Raw genomic sequence first — 23,080 nt, forward strand, 5'->3', positions numbered from 1 at the left:
GAGTTCAAACAGCTCGCCACGCAGCTCCTCCTCTGGCAACCACCTGTGGCTCTGATGCAGTCACTCCTAGGTCAAGCAACCCGCCGTGCTCCTCCTCTTCCTCCGGGCAACCTCCCGGTGTTCAGGAGCGCTCACTCTGAGTTCAAACAGCTCGACACGCAGCTCCTCCTCAGGCAGCCGCCTACAGCCCCAGTGGTTGCTCGAGTCCAAGCGCTGTGCTGAGCCGCCTCCTCCACGATGATCCCAGTTGTCCGTGTTTACCACTCCAGCGGGGGGGAGGGGCATCTCGCCGAGCAACTCTACTTCACAAAGTTCCCTGCGTTCCGGGGCTACCGCCCCATCTGGGACGCCTCCCCAACGGGAGAGACTCACCGGCGGCTTTGAGTTGGTCCCTAGTCACTCACTATCTCTTCTTTTGAATCTTGCGTCCTGGAGCAACGTGAAATGCAGCCGCCCTCTAGGCCGCCATCTTGGCCCCCCCCATCTTGGATCAATGGTACAGAATAGAGGACATGGACACAAACCCAAATAAATACAATTTTCTCATACTAGACAAAGGGGCCAAAAATATGCAATGGAGAAAAGATAGCCTCTTCAACAAATGGTGCTGGGAGAATTGGAAATCCATATGCAACAGAATGAAACTAAACCCATATCTCTCACCATGCACGAAACTAAACTCAAAATGGATTAAGGATCTCGGAATCAGACCAGAGACCTTGCATCTTATAGAAGAAAAAGTAGGTCCAGAGCTTCAACATGTCGGCTTAGGACCAGACTTCCTCAACAGGACTCCCATAGCACAAGAAATAAAAGCAAGAATTAATAACTGGGATAGATTCAAACTAAAAAGCTATCTCTCAGCAAAGGAAACTATCAGCAATGCGAAGAAAGAGCCTACAGAGTGGGAGAAAATCTTTGCCAATCATACTTCAGATAGAGCGCTAATCTCCAGAATCTATAAAGAACTCAAAAAACTCTACACCAAGAATGTAAATAATCCAATTGACAAATGGGCTAAAGAAATGAATAGACACTTCACAGAAGAAGATCTACAAGCAATCAACAAACATATGGAAAAATGTTCAACATCTCTAGTAATAAGAGAAATGCAAATCAAAACCACCCTAAGATTCCATCTCACCCCAATTAGAATGGCCATTATCAAGAATACAAGCAACAACAGGTGTTGGCGAGGGTGTGGGGAGAAAGGTACACTCTTACATTGCTGGTGGGGCTGCAAATTAGTGCAGCCACTCTGGAAAGCAGTGTGGAGATTCCTTAGAAAACTTGGAATGGAACCACCATTTGACCCAGCTATCCCACTCCTTGGCCTATACCCAAAGGACTTAAAATCAGCATATTACAGAGATACAGCCACATCAATGTTCATAGCTGCTCAGTTCACAATAGCCAGATTGTGGAACCAACCTAGATGTCCTTCAATTGATGAATGGATAAAGAAAATGTGGTATATATATACAATGGAATATTACTCAGCCATAAAGAATGATAAAATTATGGCATTTGCAGGCAAATGGATGAAACTGGAGAATATCATGCTAAGTGAGATAAGCCAATCTCAAAAAACCAAAGGAAGAATGATATCACTAATAAGTGGATGATGACACATAATGGGGGGTGGGAAGGGTTAGTGTTGCGGTTGGAGTTGGGTTTAGGGAGGGGGGCAAGGAATGGAGGAAGGAAGGACTGTATAGATGGAGGGGAGGGGTGGGAGGGGTGGGGGGGAAGGGAAAAATGGCAGAATGAATCAAACAACATTACCCTATGTAAATTTATGATTACACAAATGGTATGCCTTTACGCCATGTACAGACAGAGAAACAACATGTATCCCATTTGTTTACAATAAAAAAAAAGAAACAAAAAAAAAGAACTGGGAAGTTTCATTACTATATGACTGCTATACTGTAGATTTTCTATTTCCTCCTTATTGAAAAATTTTAAGTTTTTATTTTTTTACTTTTCTTACTCTCTTTTCCTTTTGATTACCTGTTCCCTCAGAATCTCTTTCATGCTTTTTTGCATGCTAACCTCCAATTTCTTTTGATTACACTCTCACCCTTTCTATTATCTAGAACTTCTGTATTCTTTTTTTATCCCATTAACAGCTACATTCTACATCCCTCTGCATCCTCTATGTCCTCCATTAGAAACTGCAGATCTTATTGCAAATCTGTTTGTCTTACTGAAGATAATATTCGAACTCATTCTGTTTATTTGACAATTATGTTATTGTCCTCATAGGGGCTATTTGGTCTAGGATTGCATAGTGTCTGAATTGGGCACTGCTAATATTGATCTCCCCTTAAAGAAAAGGTTTTATAAACCTATAGGGCCACTATAAGTCTAAAGGGGGAAATCTACAATACCCCAGATCTGCACTGCTAAAGGGGAAGATACATGAACAACATGAAAAAACAAGGGAAAAAATGATCCAAACAAATCTAGATTCTACATTAATAGAATCCAATGACAGTATGTTAGAAGAAATGTCAGAAAAGGACTTCAGATTATACATGATTAAGATGATTCATGAAGCAAAGGATGAGATAAGAGAGCAAATGCAGGCAATGAATGATAATACCAATAAGCAGGAGGAACTGCAGGAAGCAAAAGATCATCTCAAAAAATAGAGAGATTTTCAAAAAAAAAAAAAAAACAAATGAAAATCCTTGAAATGAAGGAAACAATAAACCAAAAAATATACTCAATGGAAAGCATCAACAAAAGACTAAACCACTTGGAGGAAAGAATCTCGGACAATGAAGACAAAATATTTAATCTTGAAAATAAAGTTGCCCAAACAGAGAAGATGGTAAGAAATCATGAACAGAATCTCCAAAAACTATGGAACATCATGAAAAGACCAAATTTAAGAATTATTGGGAATGAGGAAGGCACAGAGATACAAACCATAAGAATGAACAACCTATTCAAAGAAATATGAGAAAATTTCCCAAACCTAAAGAATGAAATGGAAAATCAAATACAAGAGGCTTACAGAACACCAAATGCACAAAATCACAACAGATCCACACCAAGACACATTATAATGAAAATGCCTAACATTCAAAATAAAGATAGGATTTGAAGACCGTGAGAGAAAACATCAGACTACATATAGGGGGAAACCAATACGGATAGCAGCAGACTTCTAAACCCAGACTCTGAAAGCTAGAAGTGCCTTGAACAACATATATCAAGCTCTGAAAGAACATGGTTGCCAACCAAGAACCTATACCCAGCAAAATTAACTTTAAGATTTGAAGATGAAATAAAATCCTTCCATGATAAACAAAAGTTAAAAGAATTTACAAATAGAAAGCTTATGCTACAGAATGTGGTCAACAAAATATTCCATGAGGAGGAAATGAAAAACAACAATGTAGGTCAGCAACGGGAGGAACTACCTTAGAGAAAAAACACTCAAAGGAGAAACCAAGGCAAGTTAAAAACCAAAAATAAGCCCAAATGACTGGGAATACAAAACATATGTCAATAATAACCCTGAATATTAATGACCTAAACTAATTCAATCAAAAGACATAGCCTGGCAGAATGGATTAAAAAGAAAGACCCATGAATATGCTTCCTGCAAGGGACTCATCTCATAGAAAGAGACATCCACAGACTAAAGGTGAAAGGATGGGAAAAAACTTACTATTCACATGGATTCAGTAAAAAAGTGGGGATTTCCATCATTATATCAGATAAAGTGGAATTCAAGCCAAAGTTATTCAGAAGGGATAAAGAAGGACATTTCAGGGCTGGGGAGATAGCTCAGTCAGTAGAGTGCTAACCTTGTAAGCAAAATGCCTGGGTTTGGTCCCCAGCACCGCAAAATAAATATATAAATAATTAAAATTTAAAAAAAGGAAGGAAATTTCATACTGCTTAAGGTAAACATAAATCAGGAAGACATAATGCTAGTAAATATTTTTGCCCCAAACAATGGTGCATCCCTGTACATCAAACAAATCCTTCTCAATTTCAGGAAACAAATAGACCACAACACAATAATTCTGGGTGACTTTAAACACTGCTGTCACCACTAGATAGATGTTCCAAACAAAAACCAATCAAAGAAACCATAGAATTCAAAACACAATCAATAACCCAGAGTTAATAGACATATACAGAATATTCCATTCATCAGTGAGTGGATTCCCTTTCTTCTCAGTAGCACAAGGAAACTTCTCAAAAATAGACCATATGTTATGCCACGAAGCAGCCTTTAGGAAATGCAAAAAAATAGAGATACTGCCTTGTATTCTATCAGATCATAATAAACTGAGAGTAGAAATCAATTTCAAAATAAAAAAAACTGAAATTATTACATTACCTGGAGACTAAATAATGTTCTATTGACTGAAATATGCAAAACAGAAAACATCAGGGAGGAGACAAAAAAAATCTTAGAGGTCAATGAGAATGATGATACAACATATCAAAATCTCTGGGACACTATGAAAGCTGTACTAAGAGGAAAATTTATTGCATGGAGCACATTCCAGAAAAGAATGAAAAGTCAACAACTAAATTACCTAACATTACAGCTCAAAGACCCAGAAAAAGAAGAACAGAATAACAGCAAAAGTAGTAGAAGACAGGAAATAATTAAAATCAGAGCTGAAATCAATGAAAGAAAAGAAACAATTAAAAAATTGACAAAACAAAATGTTGGTTCTTTGAAAAAGTAAACAAAATAGACCCTTATCCACACTAACAAAGAGAAGGAGAGAGAAAACTCAAATTACTAAAATTCATGAAGACAAAGGAAATATCATAACAGACACCACTAAGGAACATAACATAATGAGAAGCTACTTTGAAAATCTGTATTCCAATAAAATACAAACTACTGAAGACATTGACAAATTTCTAGAGACATATGCTCATTCCAAACTGAACCCAGACATACACAATATAAACAGATCAATATCAAGCAATGAAATAAAAGAAGCCATTAAAAACCTACCATTCAAGAAAAGCCAGAAGCAGATGGATTCTCAGCTGAGTTCTACAAGACCATCAAAGAAGAACTCATTCCAATACTTATCAAAGTATTCCAGGAAATAGAAAATGAGAATATCCTACCAAACTCATTCTATGATACTAATATCACCCTCATACACAAACCAGGCAAAGACACATCAAGGAAAGAAAATTTTAGACCAATATCCTTGATGAATATAGATGCAAAGATCCTTAACAAAATATTGGCAAACCATATCCAAAAACATATTAAGAAAATCGTGCACCACGATCAAGTGGGGTTCATCCATGGAATGCAAGGATGGTTTAACATCCATCATTCAATAAACGTAATGCATCATGTCAATAGACTTTAGGATAGGAATCATATGGTTATTTCAATTGATGCAGAAAAAGTATTCGACAAAATACAAAACCCCCTCATGCTGAAAACACTAGAAAATAAAGGGATGGCAGAAACATACCTGAACATTGTAAAGGCTATTTATGCTAAGCCCATAGCCAACATCATTCCTAATGGAGAAAAACTGAAACCATTCCCTTTAAAAATGGGAAAAAGATAGAGATGTCCTCTTTCACCACTTCTATTCAACACTGTCATTGAAACTCCAGCCAGAGCAATTAGACAGACTAAAGAAGTTAAAGGGATACGAATAGGAAAAGAGGAATTTAAGTGATCACTATTTGCTGATGATATGATTCTATATTTAGAGGATCAAAAAAACTCCTCCTCAATGAATTCAGAAAAATAGCAAGCTACAAAATCAACACACATAATTATACAACATTTTTATTCATAAGCAATGAAACATCTGAAAGGGAAATGAGGAAAACAACTCCTTCTGCAATAGTCTCAAAAAATATAAAGTACTTGGGAATAAATCTAGCCAAAGAGGTAAATGATCTCTACAATGAAAACTACAAAACACTGAAGAAAGAAATTGAGGAAGACCTTAGAAGATGGAAAGATCTCCCATGTTCTTGGATAGCCAGAACTAATATTGTCAAAATGGCCATACTACCAAAAGTGCCATACAGATTCAATGCAATTCCACTTAAATCCCAATGATGTACCTTACAGAAATAGAGCAAGCAATCATGAAATTCATCTGGAAGAATAAGAAACCCAGAATAGCTAAAGAAATCCTTAGCAGGAAGAATGAATCAGGGGATATCACAATACCAGAACTTCAACTATACTACAAAGCGTTAGTAAAAAAACGGCATGGTATTGGCACCAAAATAGACAGGTAGATCAATGGTAAAGAATAGAGGATAGGGACACAAACCCAAATAAATACAATTTTCTCATACTAGACAAAGGTTCCAAACATATGCAATGGAGAAAAGATAGCCTCTTCAACAAATGGTGCTGGGAAAACTGGAAATCCATATGCAACACAATGAAACTAAACCCCTATCTCTCACCCTGCACAAAAATCAACTCACAATGGATCAAGGACCTTGAAATCTAACCAGAGATACTGCATCTTATAGAAGAAAAAGTAGGCAAATCTTCAACTTGTTGGCTTAGGATCAGACATCCTTAACAGGACTCCCATAGGACAAGAAATAAAAGCAAGAATCAATAACTGGGATACATTCAAACTAAAAGCATTCTCTCAGCAAAGGAAACTATCATCAATGCGAAGGGAGAGCCTACAGAGTGGGAGAAAATCTTTGCCACTCATACTTCAGATAGAGCACTAATTTCCAGAATATATAAAGAATGCAAATAACTCTACACCAAGAATACAAATAACCCAGTCAACAAATAAGCTAAGGATATGAACAGACACTTCACAGAAGAAGATCTACAGGCAATCAACAAACATATTAAAAAATGTTCAAAATCTTTAGTAATAAGAGAAATGCAAATCAAAACTACCCTAAGATTCCATCTCACCCCAAGTAGAATGGCAATTATCAAGAATACAAGCAACAATAAGTGTTGGAGAGGATGTGGGGAAAATATACACTCATACATTGCTGGTGGGGTTACAAATTTGTGCAGCCACTCTGGAAAGCTGTGTGGAGATTCCTTAGAAAACTTGGAATGGACCCACCATTTGACCCAGCTACCTCACTCCTCGGCCTATACCCAAAGGACTTAAAATCAGCCTACTACAGAGATACAGCCACATCAATGTTCATAGCTGCTCAATTCACAATAGCCAGATACTTAGATATTCTTCAATTGATGAATGGATAAAGAAACAATGATATATATATATATATATATATATATATATACACATATATACACAATGGAATATTACTCAGCAATAAAGAATAATAAAATTATGGCATTTCCAGGCAAATGGATGAATTTGGAGAATATCATGCTAAGTGAGATAAGCCAATCTCAAAAAACCAAAGAACGAATTATCTCACTGATAAGTGGATGATGACACATAATGGAGGGTTGGAGGGGGGCAAAAATTAAGGAAGGAGGGACTGTATAGAGGGAAAAGAGGGGTTGGAGGGTTGGTGTGGGAGAAAAAAGTAACAGAATGAATCAAACACCATTACTTTATGTAAATATATGATTAGGCAAATGGTATGCTGTTACTCCATGTACAAACAGAAACAACATGTATCCCATTTGTTTACTATAAAAATAAATTTTAAAAAAGATTATACCACACAAATACATATACTTAAACACAAAAATATGATTGAGTTAGTCTTGTTTTTTTTTATTTTTTTAACCAGATAAATGAGATTAAAGAAACATAACAAGGGTAAAGAAGGATGATCAAGACAAAGGGGTAAATTTTTCACTTCTGAAGTGCTAGAAAGTGGGTTATTATAAAAACACCACTTCTTATAAACAAGAAAAACATTTACAAATATCAAAATCAACTTCTTAACCAATCCTAGAAATTGAACAAAGATGGACTGGGATTGTAGATCAGTGATCGAGTATCTGCCAGACACATGTGAAGCAATGGGTTCCATTCTCTGCACTACACATTAATAAATAAATGACCATTAATATCTAAAAGATATTAAAAAATAGAGCCCAATAATCATGTGATCAGTGGCAGATAGGGATGGGAATCAGGAATGTAAGAGAGGACTTTTCAGGACAGTGAAATCACATTGTAGGACACTCTAATGTGTACACATCATTTATTAAGTACTTGTTCAAACTCATAGAAAGTACAAGACAAGGGGGAAACCTATTGTAAACTATAAACTTTGTGTGCTGATGCACGAATACAGGTTTTATGATTGAAACAAATATGCCCTAAGGGTACAGGTTGTTAATGAGGGAGAACATGTCTATGTTGAGGGAAGGAGATATGTGCCAGTATGCCAGAAAAAAAAATACTGACCAATACACCTGATAAATATAAATCCAGGATCCAAGATGGCGGCCTAGAGTGTGACTGTACCCCTAGTCGCTCCAGAACACAGGAGTTAAGAAGGGGAGGCATTGAGAGACTCGGTCTGAAATTGAGCTACGGGTGAGTCTGCCCACTGGGTAAAGCTCGGCCCGGATGGCAGGCCCATATAGAGGTGGCTTATCAGAGCCGGGCAGGGCAGCTAGAGTCTTCCACAGGCAGCCCTGCACACTCCAGAGGTGGGCCCCACCCACACAGCCAGCTTCTCCAGGTTCTTGGAGCAGTCCCACTAGTGAGAGCCTTTCTGACCAGAACAAGCTCCAAGTCCCGGAGCCAGCACAGCGCAGCGTACTCCGGCACACAAGCGGCTTCAGGGACCAGGATAGGGCAGCCAGAGACTTCCCCAAGTAGCCTGGACCTCTGCGGTGGGAGGTGCCTTTCAAGGCTAGCTTCTCGGACCAGACCGCCCAGTGAAAGGCTTTCTACACAGAACCAGCCACAAGTCCCCAAACCAACGGAGAGCTTCAATCCGCAAGCAGCCTCTGGGATCAGGGCAGGGCAGCCCGAGACCTCTTCAGGCGGCTCTGCCCACTCCGGCTGCAGGCTCTTTTCACGGGGCAATCCAAGATGGCGGCCTAGAGGGTGACTGCACCCCCAGTTACTCCAGAACACAGGAGTTAAGAAGAGAAGGCATTGAGAGACTCGGACTGAAATAGAGCCACAGGTGAGTCTGCCCACTGGGTAAAGCTCGGCCCGGATGGCAGGCCCAGATAGAGGTGGCTTATCGGAGCTGGGCAGGGCAGCTAGAGTCTTCCACAGGCAGCCCTGCGCACTCCAGAGGTGGGTCCCACCCACACAGCCAGCTTCTCCAGGTTCTCGGAGCAGGCCCACTAGTGAGAGCCTTTCTGACCAGAACAAGCTCCAAGTCCTGGAGAAAGTGCAGCGCAGCATACTCCAGCATGCAAGCAGCTTCAGGGACCAGGATAGGGCAACCAGAGACTTCCCCAAGTAGCCTGGACCCCTGCGGTGGGAGGTGCCTTTCAAGGCTAGCTTCTCGGACCAGACTGCTCAGTGAGAGGCTTTCTACATAGAACCAGCCACAAGTCCCCGAACCAACAGAGAGCTTCGATCTGCAAGCAGCCTCTGCAGGCTCTTTTCACGGGGCAATCCAAGATGGCAGCCTAGAGGGTGACTGCACCCCCAGTCGCTCCAGAACCCAGGAGTTAAGAAGGGGAGGTATTGAGAGACTCGGACTGAAATAGAGCCACAGGTGAGTCTGCCCACTGGGTAAAGCTCGGTCCAGATGGCAGGCACAGATAGGGGTGGCTTATCAGAGCAGGGCAGGGCAGCTAGAGTCTTCCCCAGGTAGCCTTCCACACTCCGGCGGTGGGCTCCTTCCACAGGGCCAGCTGCACTTTGCAGGCCCCCAGTGAGAGCCTTTCTGCACAGAGCCAGCTCCAAACCCTGGAACCAGTAGGGGGCTAGGGGCAGTTTTCTTCGGATGCACTGCATTATCAAATTCCTCCAAGACATCAGGCTACTGAAGGCTGGGAGGTGATACACTGGAAATCTACAGGGACACTATAAGCCAATAGTGGAAATCTGCAATATCTCAGGGTCCCACTGACAGCTGACCAATATGAGAAAACAAGGGAAGAAAATGTCCCAAGCATACCTAGATACTACATCAATAAAACCCAATGACAGCACAGCAGAAGAAATGTCAGAAAGGGAGTTCAGAATGTACGTAATTAAAATGATCAGGGAAGCAAATGAGGAGATGAAAGAGCAAATGCAGGCATTGAAGGAGGAGATGAAAGAGCAAATGCAGGCATTAAATGATCGCACCAATCAACAGTTAAAAGACCAAATACAGGAAGCAAGAGATCATTTCAATAAAGAGTTAGAGATACTGAAAAAAAAGCAAACTGAAATACTTGAAATGAAGGAAACAATAAACCAAGTTAAAAACTCCATAGAAAGCATAACCAATAGGATAGAACACCTGGAAGACAGAACCTCAGACATTGAAGACAAAATATTTAATCTTGAAAACAAAGTTGGCCAAACAGAGAAGATGGTAAGAAATCATGAACAGAATCTACAAGAATTATGGGATATCATGAAAAGGCCAAATTTAAGAATTATTGGGATTGAGGAAGGCTTAGAGAAAAAACCAAAGGAATGAACAATCTATTCAATGAAATAATATCAGAAAATTTCCCAAATCTGAAGAATGAAATGGAAAACCAAGTACAAGAGGCTTATAGAACTCCAAACATACAAAATTACAACAGACCCACACCAAGGCACATTATTATGAAAATACCTAACATACAAAATAAAGACAGAATTTTAAAGGGCGCGAGAGAAAAGAATCAAATTACATTCAGAGGAAAACCAATAAGAATATCAGCAGATTTTTCAATCCAGACCCTAAAAGCTAGAAGGACCTGGAACAACATATACCAAGCCCTGAAAGAAAACGGATGCCAACCAAGAATCTTATACCCAGCAAAACTTACCTTCAAATTTGACGATGAAATAAGATCCTTCCATGATAAACAAAAGCTAAAGGAATTTACAAAAAGAAAGCCAGCATTACAGAACATTCTCAGCAAAATATTCCATGAGGAAGAGATGAAAAACAACGATGCAAATCAGCAACAGGAGGCGCTAGCCTAAAGGAATAGCCAAATAAAGGAGAAACCAAATCATGTCAAAAACAAATATGAGTCAATTGACTGGGAATACAAATCATATCACAATAATAAACCTGAATGTTAATGGCCTGAACTCATCAATCAAACGACATAGACTGGCAGATTGGATTAAAAAGAAAAATCCAACGATATGCTGCCTGCAAGAGACTCATCTCATAGAAAGAGACATCCATAGAGTAAAGGTGAAAGGATGGGGAAAAACATACCATGCACATGGACACAGCAAAAAAGCTGGAGTATCCATCCTCATTTCAGATAATGTGGACTTCAAGCCAAAACTAGTCAGAAGGGATAAAGAAGGACATTACATGCTGTTTAAAGGAAGCATAAATCAGCAAGACATAACAATCATAAATATCTATGCCCCGAACATTGGCTCATCCATGTACGTCAAACAAGTCCTTCTCAATTCCACAAATCAAATAGACCAAACACAATAATACTAGGTGATTTTAACACACCTCCATCACCACTGGATAGATCATCCAAACAAAAATTGAATAAAGAAACTATAGATCTCAACAACACAATCAACAACTTAGACTTAACAGACATATATAGAATATACCATCCAACAAAGAACGAATACACTTTCTTCTCAGCAGCACATGGATCCTTCTCTAAAATAGACCATATTGTATGCCACAAAGCTACTGTTAGCAAATACAAGAAGATAGAGATACTACCTTGTACTCTATCAGATCATAATGGATTAAAATTAGAAATAAATGACAGAATAAAAAACAGAAACTTCTCCAATACCTGGAGATTAAATAATACACTATTATATGATGAATGGATAACAGAAGACATCAGGAGGGAAATAAAAAACTTCTAAGAAGTAAATGAGAACAAAGACACATCATATCAAAATTTCTGGGACACTATGAAAGCAGTACTTAGAGGAAGATTTATTTCATGGGGTGCATTCAAAAAAAGAAGTAGAAATCAACCAATAAACGACTTAAGACTACAGCTCAAAGCGCTAGAAAAAGAAGAGCAGACTAATACCAAAATTAGTAGAAGACAGGAAATAGTTAAAATCAGAGCTGAAATCAATGAAATCGAAACAAAAGAAACAATTGGAAAAATTAACAAAATAAATAGTTGGTTCTTTGAAAAAATAAATAAAATTGATAAACGCTTAGCCACACTAACAAAGAGAAAAAGGGAGAAAACTCAAATTACTAAAATTCGGAATGAACAAGGAAACATCACAACAGACACGAGTGAAATACAAAACATAATTAGAAGCTATTTCGAAAATCTATACTCCAACAAAACAGAAAACCTCGAAGACATCAACAAATTTCTAGAGACATATGAATTACCTAAACTGAATGGGGAGGACATACACTACTTAAATAAACCAATTTCAAGCAATGAAATAGTAGAGGTCATCAAAAGCCTACCAACAAAGAAAAGTCCAGGACCAGATGGGTTCTCAGCCGAGTTCTACAAAACTTTTAAAGAAGAGCTCATTCCAATACTCCTCAAACTATTCCATGAAATAGAAGAGGAGGGAACCCTCCCAAACTCGTTCTATGAAGCCAATATCACCCTGATACCTAAAGCACACAGAGACACATCGAGGAAAGAAAATTTCAGACCAATATCCTTAATGAACATCGACGCAAAAATTCTCAACAAAATTTAGCAAATTGCATACAAATATATATTAAAAAGATAGTGCACCACGATCAAGTGGGTTTTATCCCAGGGATGCAAGGTTGGTTCAACATTCAGAAATCAATAAATGTCATTCACCATATCAACAGACTTAAAGTTAAGAATCACATGATTATGTCAATAGATGCAGAAAAAGCATTTGATAAAATACAGCATCCCTTCATGCTAAAAACACTAGAAAAAATTGGGGAAGTGGGAACATTCCTTAACATTATAAAGGCCATCTACGCTAAGCCCATGGCTAATATCATTCTAAATGGTGAAAAACTGAAAGTGTTCCCCCTAAAAACTGGAACAAGGCAGGGATGCCCTCTTTCACCACTTCTATTCAACATCGTCCTTGAGACTCTAGCCAGAGCAATTAGACAAACCAAAGAAATTAAAGGGATACAAATAGGAAAAGAAGAACTCAAACTATCCCTGTTCACTGATGACATGATTATATATTTAGAGGAACCTGGAAATTCCACCAGAAAACTTTTAGAACTCTTAAGTGAATTCAGTAAAGTAGCAGGTTACAAGATCAATGCTCATAAATCCAATGCATTTTTATACATAAGTGATGAATCTTCAGAAAGAGAAATTAGGAAAACTACCCCATTCACAATAGCATCAAAAAAAATAAAATACTTGGGAATCAATCTTACAAAAGCGGTGAAAGACCTCTACAATGAGAACTACAGAACACTAAAGAAAGAAATTAAAGAAAACCTTAGAAGATGGAAAGATCTCCCATGTTCCTGGATAGGCAGAATTAATATCGTCAAAATGGCTATACTACCTAAAGTGCTATACAGATTCAATGCAATGCCAATTAAAATCCCAATGATGTACCTTGCAGAAATAGAGCAAGCAATTATGAAATTCATCTGGAAGAATAAAAAACCTAGAATAGCTAAAGCAATCCTCAGTAGCAAAAGCGAAGCAGGGGGTATTGCAATACCAGATCTTCAACTCTACTACAAAGCAATAGTAACAAAAACGGCATGGTATTGGTACCAAAATAGACAGGTAGATCAATGGTACAGAATAGAGGACATGGACACAAACCCAAATAAATACAATTTTCTCATACTAGACAAAGGGTCCAAAAATATGCAATGGAGAAAAGATAGCCTCTTCAACAAATGGTGCTGGGAAAACTGGAAAACCATATGCAATAGAATGAAATTAAACCCCTGTCTCTCACCCTACACAAAACTCAACTCAAAATGGACAAGGACCTCGGAATCAGACCAGAGACCCTGCATCTCATAGAAGAAAACGTAGGTCCAAATCTTCAACTTGTTGGCTTAGGATCAGACTTCCTTAACTGGACTCCCATAGCACAAGAAATAAAAGCAAGAATCAACAACTGGGATAGATTCAAACTAAAAATCTTTCTCTCAGCAAAGGAAACTATCAGTAATGTGAAGAGAGAGCCTACAGAATGGGAGAATATCTTTGCCAACCATACTTCAGATAGAGTGCTAATTTCCAGAATCTATAAAGAACTCAAAAAACTCTACACGAAGAATACAAATAATCCAATCAACAAATGGGCTAAGGAAATGAACAGACACTTCACAGAAGAAGATATACAAGCAATCAACAGATATATGAAAAAATGTTCAACATCCTTAGTAATAAGGGAAATGCAAATCAAAACTACCCTAAGATTTCATCTCACCCCAATTAGAATGGCGATTATCAAGAACACAAGCAACAATAGGTGTTGGCGAGGATGTGGTGAAAAAGGAACACTCATACATTGCTGGTGGGGTTGCAAATTAGTGCAGCCACTCTGGAAAGCAGTGTGGAGATTCCTCAGAAAGCTTGGAATAGAAACACCATTTGACCCAGCTATCCCACTTCTTGGCCTATGCCCAAAGACTTAAAATTAGTATACTACAGAGATACAGCCACATCAATGTTCATTGCTGCTCAATTCACCATAGCCAGATTTTGGAACCAACCTAGATGCCCCTCAGTTGATGAATGGATAAAGAAACTGTGGCATATATATACAATGGAATATTACTCCGCAATGAAGAATGATAAAATTATGGCATTACAGGCAAATGAATGAAATTGGAGAATATCATGCTAAGTGAGATAAGCCAATCTCAAAAACCTAAAGGACAAATGATCTCGCTGATAAGCAGTTGAGGACATATAATGGGGGTGGGAGTGGTTAGCATTAGATTTAGGGTTAGGTTTAGGGTTAGGTATAAGGAGAGCGGTAAGAATGAAGGAAAGAAGGACTGTATAGAGGGGAAAGAGGGGTGAGAGGGGTGGGGAGAAAGGAAAAAAAATAATCAAACATCATTGCCTCATGTAAACATATGATTACACAAATGGTATGCCTTGACTCTATGTACAAATAGAGAAACAACATGTATCCCATTTGTATACAATAAAAAAATTAAAAAATATATTAGCTGAAAAAAAATGTAAATCCAAAAGTTGTAGCAAATTTTACTCAAACCTGAATTCATATAAAATTTATAATTTATATACCATGATTGATGTTTATTCCAGGAATGCAATGTTGGTTTCCTGAACATTCAAAAATCAATATACTTCATGGATTTAATAAAAAGTTCCATGATTGCAAAAACAGATGGAGTAAGAAAATTTGACAAATTGGATATCCATTTTAGGTAAAAACTCAAAACTCTGTGAGATAATGTCTCAGTGTGGGTTCATCAGTAATAGCAAACATATAATTGTAACTTTCCATAGAAATTTTGAGATTTAGTTCATTTATATCTTCAAAGAATCCTGGTGAAGTTTTGACTGGCACTGCACCTTAAATCTATAGCTCAATTTTGGAAAATTTAATATCCTAACTACTTTTTGAGTGTACCAATTCATAAATAATATGTCTTTCCACTTTCTTAGATTCATCTATCTGCTAGCCACACCCATCATTACCATTTGCTAAGAACATTCTACTGCTTACTCATCAACAGTCAATGGAACTGAAAGGAAAGCAATGAAGACATTCTTCCCTGAGCTTCCTGAACTTTTTGAAGCTCTGACCAAAAGTCTTCCATATTTCCATTGTCCTCATCAGTATCACTGCAGACTCCACAAAAAAATGTAGGTGGGAGCTTTACTGAATCTGCTTTTGCATTCTCTTCAACTTTGGATTTCTTTTCCCAAACAATAACATATTCTTTCTCATTATCTGAAAAATCTATACAATGCAAGCAAAAGAAAAGATAAAATTAGATGAAGTCCAACTACCCTATGACAATGATCATATTTTAATTGGGCCCCCATGTAATCCAAAGACCCAGATAACGAGACCTATGAATAGTAAAGGAGAGCAAGAATAACCAAGAGGCCCATGTTTTTCATGTAGCAATATTTTTCAAATATTTTAAATCACCAGGAACAAGGATACGTTTAATAAATAAAATTGATTATTATTGATCATCAGATCAGGAGGTTCATTTCAAATAGATGATTTGCTGTAAAAATAATCTAATAAGTCATTTAAACTTAACATACTTGCTGGATTTTTTTTTCTAATGGCCTATGTTTTTCTGAGTCATCCAGATAGAGTTTTCCATTAAGTTTCTTGATAGCCATTTCAAAGTCTTCATCTTAAAGTAAAAACAAGTACTTCTAATAATTAGTTTCAAGGATTTTCCAAGCCAAAAACCTAGGAATTATCTCCAACTTCATTCTTTTCTTCTTTCTCCATATTAACACAGTACATTTTGCCAAGTGGAAATCCAAAAGCTCCTGCTGTTGGAGCTTTCACTTGTACTCTACTCATGTTTGGGCAGCCTTGCTATCATTTCAGAACAGCTTCTAATCTCCTTTTCCCACAACCCAATCCTGTACACCACTGCCTAACTGATTCCAGTAGTTGACAGTGTCAACCAACATGTTTTCTGCTCGTTTATTTGTTTTGTTTTTGTTTTTGCAGTAGTGGGGATTGAATACAGGATTTGCACATGCTAGGCAGGCACTCTGTCACTCAGCTACATTCCTATTTACAACAGATATTTTATAAAGCTCCTTTATCCCTACATGCAAAAATGACATGATTCTTCCTCTTGCCTTCTTGTTCTGACTTTGCTTTGCCCTATACTGATCTTTTCCCTCTTCCTCAGTAGTGTAAATGTCAAGTCTCATTCTTATCTTTCTGTAAGACTCTAATAATGATTGCCACTTGAAAGTCCTCCTTACATGTTTGGAAAGAGCACTGTCCATTTAATACTCAAAACAATGCTGTGCATGCCAGGTGTTTTTTCTAGCATTTCCCCTCTACAGATCAGTTTTCCTCTCCTACAATTCCTGCACAGATTAAAGGCACACTGCAGTGTGCAATGCACAGTCCCAATCTGGTGACTCAGAAGGAGCTCCTGCATGCAAAGTTTGCGATGCTGAGACCCTGGGACAGGGCTTGAAAGCTGGAGCCCACCCAGCCTGCGCCCACCGTTAACCACCCAGCAGGTGCCAACCCAAGCCCGCGCCCTTCCATCACTTCCCCCCGCGACACCTGTCTCCAGCACCCACCTACCTTGCGCCAGCGACCAGAACTGATGCAGCTGGAGCTCTAGCAGCGCCCACCATCCAGATCGCCTGGGCCGAACTTTGCCGCCTGCCCCTTCCTGCTGGGGCCCTAGGAGGTCGTTGCGACAGCAATCCCCTGTATCTGCCTGGTGCTCAGAAGTTCAGGGGGCAGCGCGCTGCTGCTGAGCAAGGAGAACCGAGCGCCATGGGCACCTGATTGGGCAGGAATGACCTGGGCCGGGCCAGGGAGAGGCGCTGGGCTAATGGGCGGTGTCCCAAGCCTGCAAAAGGCCTGGGGAAGTTGTCCAGGACAAACCCTTTGCACGCCTCCCTCGCCACTTGTGAGTGAGGCCCGCACTGAAAACAAAAAGCGCCTGCCCCCGTGCAGGCTCTGGCTTGTGACACAGTGGTCAGCATGCACAGTCCCGACGCACCGGCTACCGGAAGAGGCAGCTCCGCGCCCAGGTCCTCCCTCTGGCGCTGGCCTCTTTTCAAACTCGCCACGCCCTCCCGCCTGCAATTTCCCATGGGATTCAGAAGCTTCCTGCGCGACTGCGCCCCCTAGGTACCCAAGGCAGACACCACAGTCTGCAAAATGATGATTTATGTGGACACATCTGGACAACAGAAATGGAATCCTACAATGAACAAGAACCAGTTACAAAACTGGCTGAGGCAGAACATGGTTCAAGAAAGTCTGGGATGCTGAAAGCAGGAATAGACAGGATTATTTCTCAGTAGGTGTATCCAGAAAATCCAACCACAATTTCAATCCACAGATCAAAGGAGTGATTCATAAGTTTCTGGAGGTCCAGAAAGTAGAAGCTGTGCTGAGGCCCCTTCTGAGTAGAGAGCCAGGACCAACCAGTCCCATCCAAGGACACTTCTAAGAATATTCCTGGCACCTTGGAAAGTTCTATTTAATTAATGGTGAAGACTTGAATCTCTGTTCTCTGAGAGCATGACTTCATTTGGTGGGAGGTGGGGGGGAAGGGGGTGTCACTCTTCTCAAGATTTCTACCTTGAATATGGGGCAGTGCCCTGTCGTGTCCCTCGCCCGCAAGAAAGCACGGCACAGGAATCTTCCTTCAGCAGTTTAATCAGGACCTTATTATTATACAACCATGGATTTTCTTCTACTTCCTTGAGCCGAATTCGTACACTTTTATACTCTTGCAATAACCAATCTACTCCTGCCACTTGGCCTTTGCTCATAGGCGCTCCCGTATGCAACAGTTGGCATAATCAAATATGGGCTTGTTTACCTAGAATGCACCTCAGGCTTTAGTGGAAACCAGCGCCATCTTATCATGGCGGCGTGGCGGCTCGCCACAGCTCCCCCTTCTTTATTTTATGAACACAGGTGAAGGTAGAGGCCCTATCCTACTGTGCAAAAGTGGCAGATAGTGAACATCAGTCCCAGAGTGGCGCCTTCTCCGGGCCTGACATCGCCTAAGCCGATGGAGCTTTCCAAGATTCTTTATTGTTCTATTGTTCCCGCTCAGGGGAGCACACAAAGAATATATATAGTAAGGCAGCCAATCAGAAAGCTATACAGACAAGGCACGAGCTACATGCATGATCCCAATGTGTAAGTGTATGGGGCACGAGCAGATCACGCACTGCACACGAGAAACAGGAGCCAACAGTTAAGTACTTCCCCATACGGCGTCAGCGTGACTCCTGCTTATTGCGTCATCAGTATGTGCCATGGACCATACGTTGGCAAACTGCCAGCCGCCATCCTGCTTAGCCTGGGGCTAGGGGTCCCGGGTACCCCTGACAGCTCCCCTTTTTTATTATTTTTATAAGTGGCTTGGGACCGTGCCTGTCTTAGGTTGAGGGGTCAGCCCGTATCCTTACCCGTCATCAAAGACTGTAGATCATGCTACAGCTTCTGTCTTAGGTTGGTATACGGCCACCTCCTACATTACCCGTCTTTGACTACCGGTCCAGCATACTCAGCCATACTTGAGGGGAACTGCCGGCCTCTAAGGCTGTCATGACTTGTTGAAGGATGATTTGATCTCTCTGTTGGGTGGCTCGTAATTGATAAATTAAGCGAATGAGATATAAAACACCTAAAGTATTAGTCCTAAGGAGCCAAGGCCTGCCCATTGTTTTACAAAACCTAGAGCAGTAGAGAACCATTTGACCATTTCAGATACAGGTGCCACATTTACCCTGGTGGTATTGACTCTCATAATTTCAGCTCTTAGTTGAGAGGTTAAATTGTCAAACCCATATGACCAAGTACAAGTAAGATAGTGAGAAGATTTCTAGACAACATAGCTGCATGGCCATCATTATAAAAAGTGATAGGGGTAACACAAACTGCTCTTAAAGAAAGAACACATCCCAGACCCATAAGTTCTTGTAACAAGTCCACTTGTTCTTGTAATAAGTCCACTCTCTGATTTACTAGGAGGATGCATGTTCTTAAATGTTGGTTTAGGGTCTCTTGAGTCTGTAAGGCAGTGGCAGTGTTTTCTGCCAAATGATTAACTGTAGTTGTTGTCTGTATTGTAGTTGTCAACGCGGCTGCTGCGGTTGTGGCTGCTGCTGCAGAGGCTGCAATGGTAGTGATCACAGCTGTTGTGATGCCAAAATCTCTTTTGTTTCTTGATAATAGCACTGGTAGTTCTGTATCTGTAACAGAGATTGGGACTGGTAGGAAGGTAGGAATAGGCATTAAGACTGCTCGTGAGAACCTAGAAGCATTCCAACATTGAGAGAGAAGTTTGGAGAATAGCAGCTTGATAAATACTCTGCTTTAAAACTTGTATACTTGGAAAATATGAATACATTTAAATTCAAGGAGTGACCATTTCACAATTACCTTGACACTTTAATCTTACTAAATTTAGTTTTTAAAGAAAAATTTAGACTCTGTAACATAGTATAATACTCTTAACAGTTGTTTAACCATAATTGTATAAACCCCAATTTTTAAGACTAATTGTTTTAAAGAATAAAACTTAATAGACACAAAGTTAAGAGTAAATTAGTGTTTCTAAGAAATCCTTGTTATTTTACCATGTCATTTTACCATATAGATTAAACTTTGGCTTATATCAGAACATTAATATTTCACCTTAGGAAAAATCTTAAATAGTTTTAGCTGTCTCACATACATACAACCAACTTAGTTACACACAGACTTGTTGAAACTTGCCCTTTACTTACACACAGACTTTCTTAGCACTTACTTAGACCCTCATGTATTCCATCACACAGGCACTTTCTTACCCAGAAACATTTTCTTTTCCTTTTTATTAAATATATTTCCAAACCCAGAACCTTTTATTCTCTCTTTCCTATCTGTTGACCCCTTTTTGTTCACATTCTGAAACAACTCTTATGAAATTTCTGAATTTAGACAAATCACTCCACTTTAACAAGTTAAAAATACTTTGTTGTTTATGGTACTCTAACTGAAACACAGTGAGAGGGAGATGGTAGCTCTAAATCCAAATCTAAGATCTTCTTGGAGCTTTGCAGAACTGGAGGGAGAGCAGGGGGAAGTGGTAAGGGAGCAGATGAAATGCTCACCCTCTGGGTTGGGGTTTTACCTGTTAGGACATAATTCTTAATAACCTTGTTTTTAGTAATGACACAAAGCGATTTTAAACACTTTTTGATTTACCAACCTATGAAACCACCAATAATGTTTAAGTATGTTACTCCATAGAATTTAAGGAGTTAAAAGTACTTGATGTTATTTAACAATTAGCATTTTAACTTTGCAAATTAATCAGATGTCACCAACAAACACATTTGAGTAATCCCATACATGTTAACTCTAATTCACTTATTCTGTAAAAACCAAGATATTAGACAAGTGTCCTGAACAGTATTTGCTGTCTCTTTGCTGTTGAAGAAAAGTCCTAGAAACAATTGATATTAGACATTGTTTAATATCAACATTCCATTAGTTTGACCACCTAGAGACTTGCAAGTTATTTTTAAAGACATTTCACTTTTATTAGTTTACTCAATTTAAATTGAACCTTTTTAAATCACGTGAATAAAAGTATTTGGATCCATTTTTAAATTTTAATTTTAGGAGCGCTCAGTTTTGATACAGACAAAACATGACATTAGACAGCACAACATACACATAACACAAAATCAAAGGCCTTGTAACTATAGGTGAATCTCCATTGCAATGTAACAGATGTTCAAAAACTCTAGTTGAATAAAAAATAGAACTGATCAAAAAGAAAAAATAATCATTAACCTAGGTATGCAGGATCAAAATTATGAACTCAAAAATACAGCATTAGAGAAAAACAAAATAAAACAAGAATCCTAGAGAATGAGTTAGTTCTGTGTAGCAGCCCAGAAGTTTAAAACGGACACCTTTTTTTTTTTTTCTTTTTTCTTATCTTCAGGTTACCTCCCTTTCCCGCTGAGACCGCTGCAGCCTACATTCCAATGCAGGCTTCAGCAAGGCCAGGCAAGGGGGAGGGAGGATCACCCAGGACTTTTTAACCCTTTTTCTTCCTGGTTGAGAAATCAGGTTAGGTTTGAATGCAGAAAATCACAAAACATTATTTCTTACTACTTTTGAGGAATGGAGCTGCTGAGATCTCTGCCTAGGGGGAGGACTGCTTCAAGGACACGGGTGTTCCCTCCCTAGGTGGCCATGGAGCTGCGTGGAAGGGATCAGGAGGGGGGCCTTTTTCTGTCTCTTGTGATAGTTTCTCTTGATCAAACAATCCCTCATCTAAAAACCAAGGGGCTTTGTCTTCTACAGTTTTTAAAAACTTCCTAGCTGAGGAAACCTTTAAAGGTGCTCCATTAGCCTTTAATAAAGCCTTTAATAGTCCTTCCATGCGAACTCTAGACACCCCAGAACCCATGATTAATTTGCCCCCTTTCGAGTGCCACTTTCACTTTAATACTTTTAATGTGGACCGTTTTTCGCTTAGTCCAGGGTGTAGCCGTCTTTCGCGTGCTACTTTCACTTTAATACCTTTAAGGTCGATCCCCGCTCTCTATCTATAGAGGAGCGTCCCACTATGTGTGGACCCCACTTACCTGTGGTACTTACCGGTGCACCCCCTGACCACTGAAAGTTCTGATTCCCGGGTTTCGGCACCACTTGTCGTGTCCCTCGCCCGCAAGAAAGCACGGCACAGGAATCTTCCTTCAGCAGTTTAATCAGGACCTTATTATTATACAACCATGGATTTTCTTCTACTTCCTTGAGCTGAATTCGTACACTTTTATACTCTTGCAATAACCAATCTACTCCTGCCACTTGGCCTTTGCTCATAGGCGCTCCCGTATGCAACAGTTGGCATAACCAAATATGGGCTTGTTTACCTAGAATGCACCTCAGGCTTTAGTGGAAACCAGCGCCATCTTATCATGGTGGCGTGGCGGCTCGCCACAGTGCCCAAATAGAACAGGAAGAAATTTAGCAGTGAGAATGTTGTCCATGTGTGCCCCTTGCATTGGGCTGCCACTGGACCTGCTTCTCCTTGGGTGTGACACCCACCACACTCTACAGGTTATGGACACTACAGTCACTAGGTTGGTTCTCAAACAACTTTATTCTTGAACATGGAGACTGCACATGGATTTGAGGGTTTGTATTCTGGGATAAACAGAAGCTACAGTGAAAGATCAGTATCAAAGGGCATTAAAACTTAGTGAGGAGTAGGTATTTGACAGTGCACATCCAATATCTTTCTCAGAGTTACAGACTAGAATGTACAAGCCCTTTGCATCATATATCCTTAGAGTTGGTTGTGACCTTCTGGTCCATGACTCTTCTAG

General features: G+C 39.6%; 1 pseudogene; it reads right to left on the reverse strand.

Moving 5' to 3' along the window:
- The window catches only part of LOC124975411 (coiled-coil domain-containing protein 138-like), a 45,512-nt pseudogene extending 27,691 nt beyond the window's left edge, over positions 1 to 17,821 (reverse strand).
- Positions 17,822 to 23,080: the final 5,259 nt, after the last annotated feature.

This window comes from Sciurus carolinensis, unplaced genomic scaffold (genome assembly GCF_902686445.1).
Source record: "Sciurus carolinensis unplaced genomic scaffold, mSciCar1.2, whole genome shotgun sequence".
Classification (NCBI taxonomy): domain Eukaryota; kingdom Metazoa; phylum Chordata; class Mammalia; order Rodentia; family Sciuridae; genus Sciurus; species Sciurus carolinensis.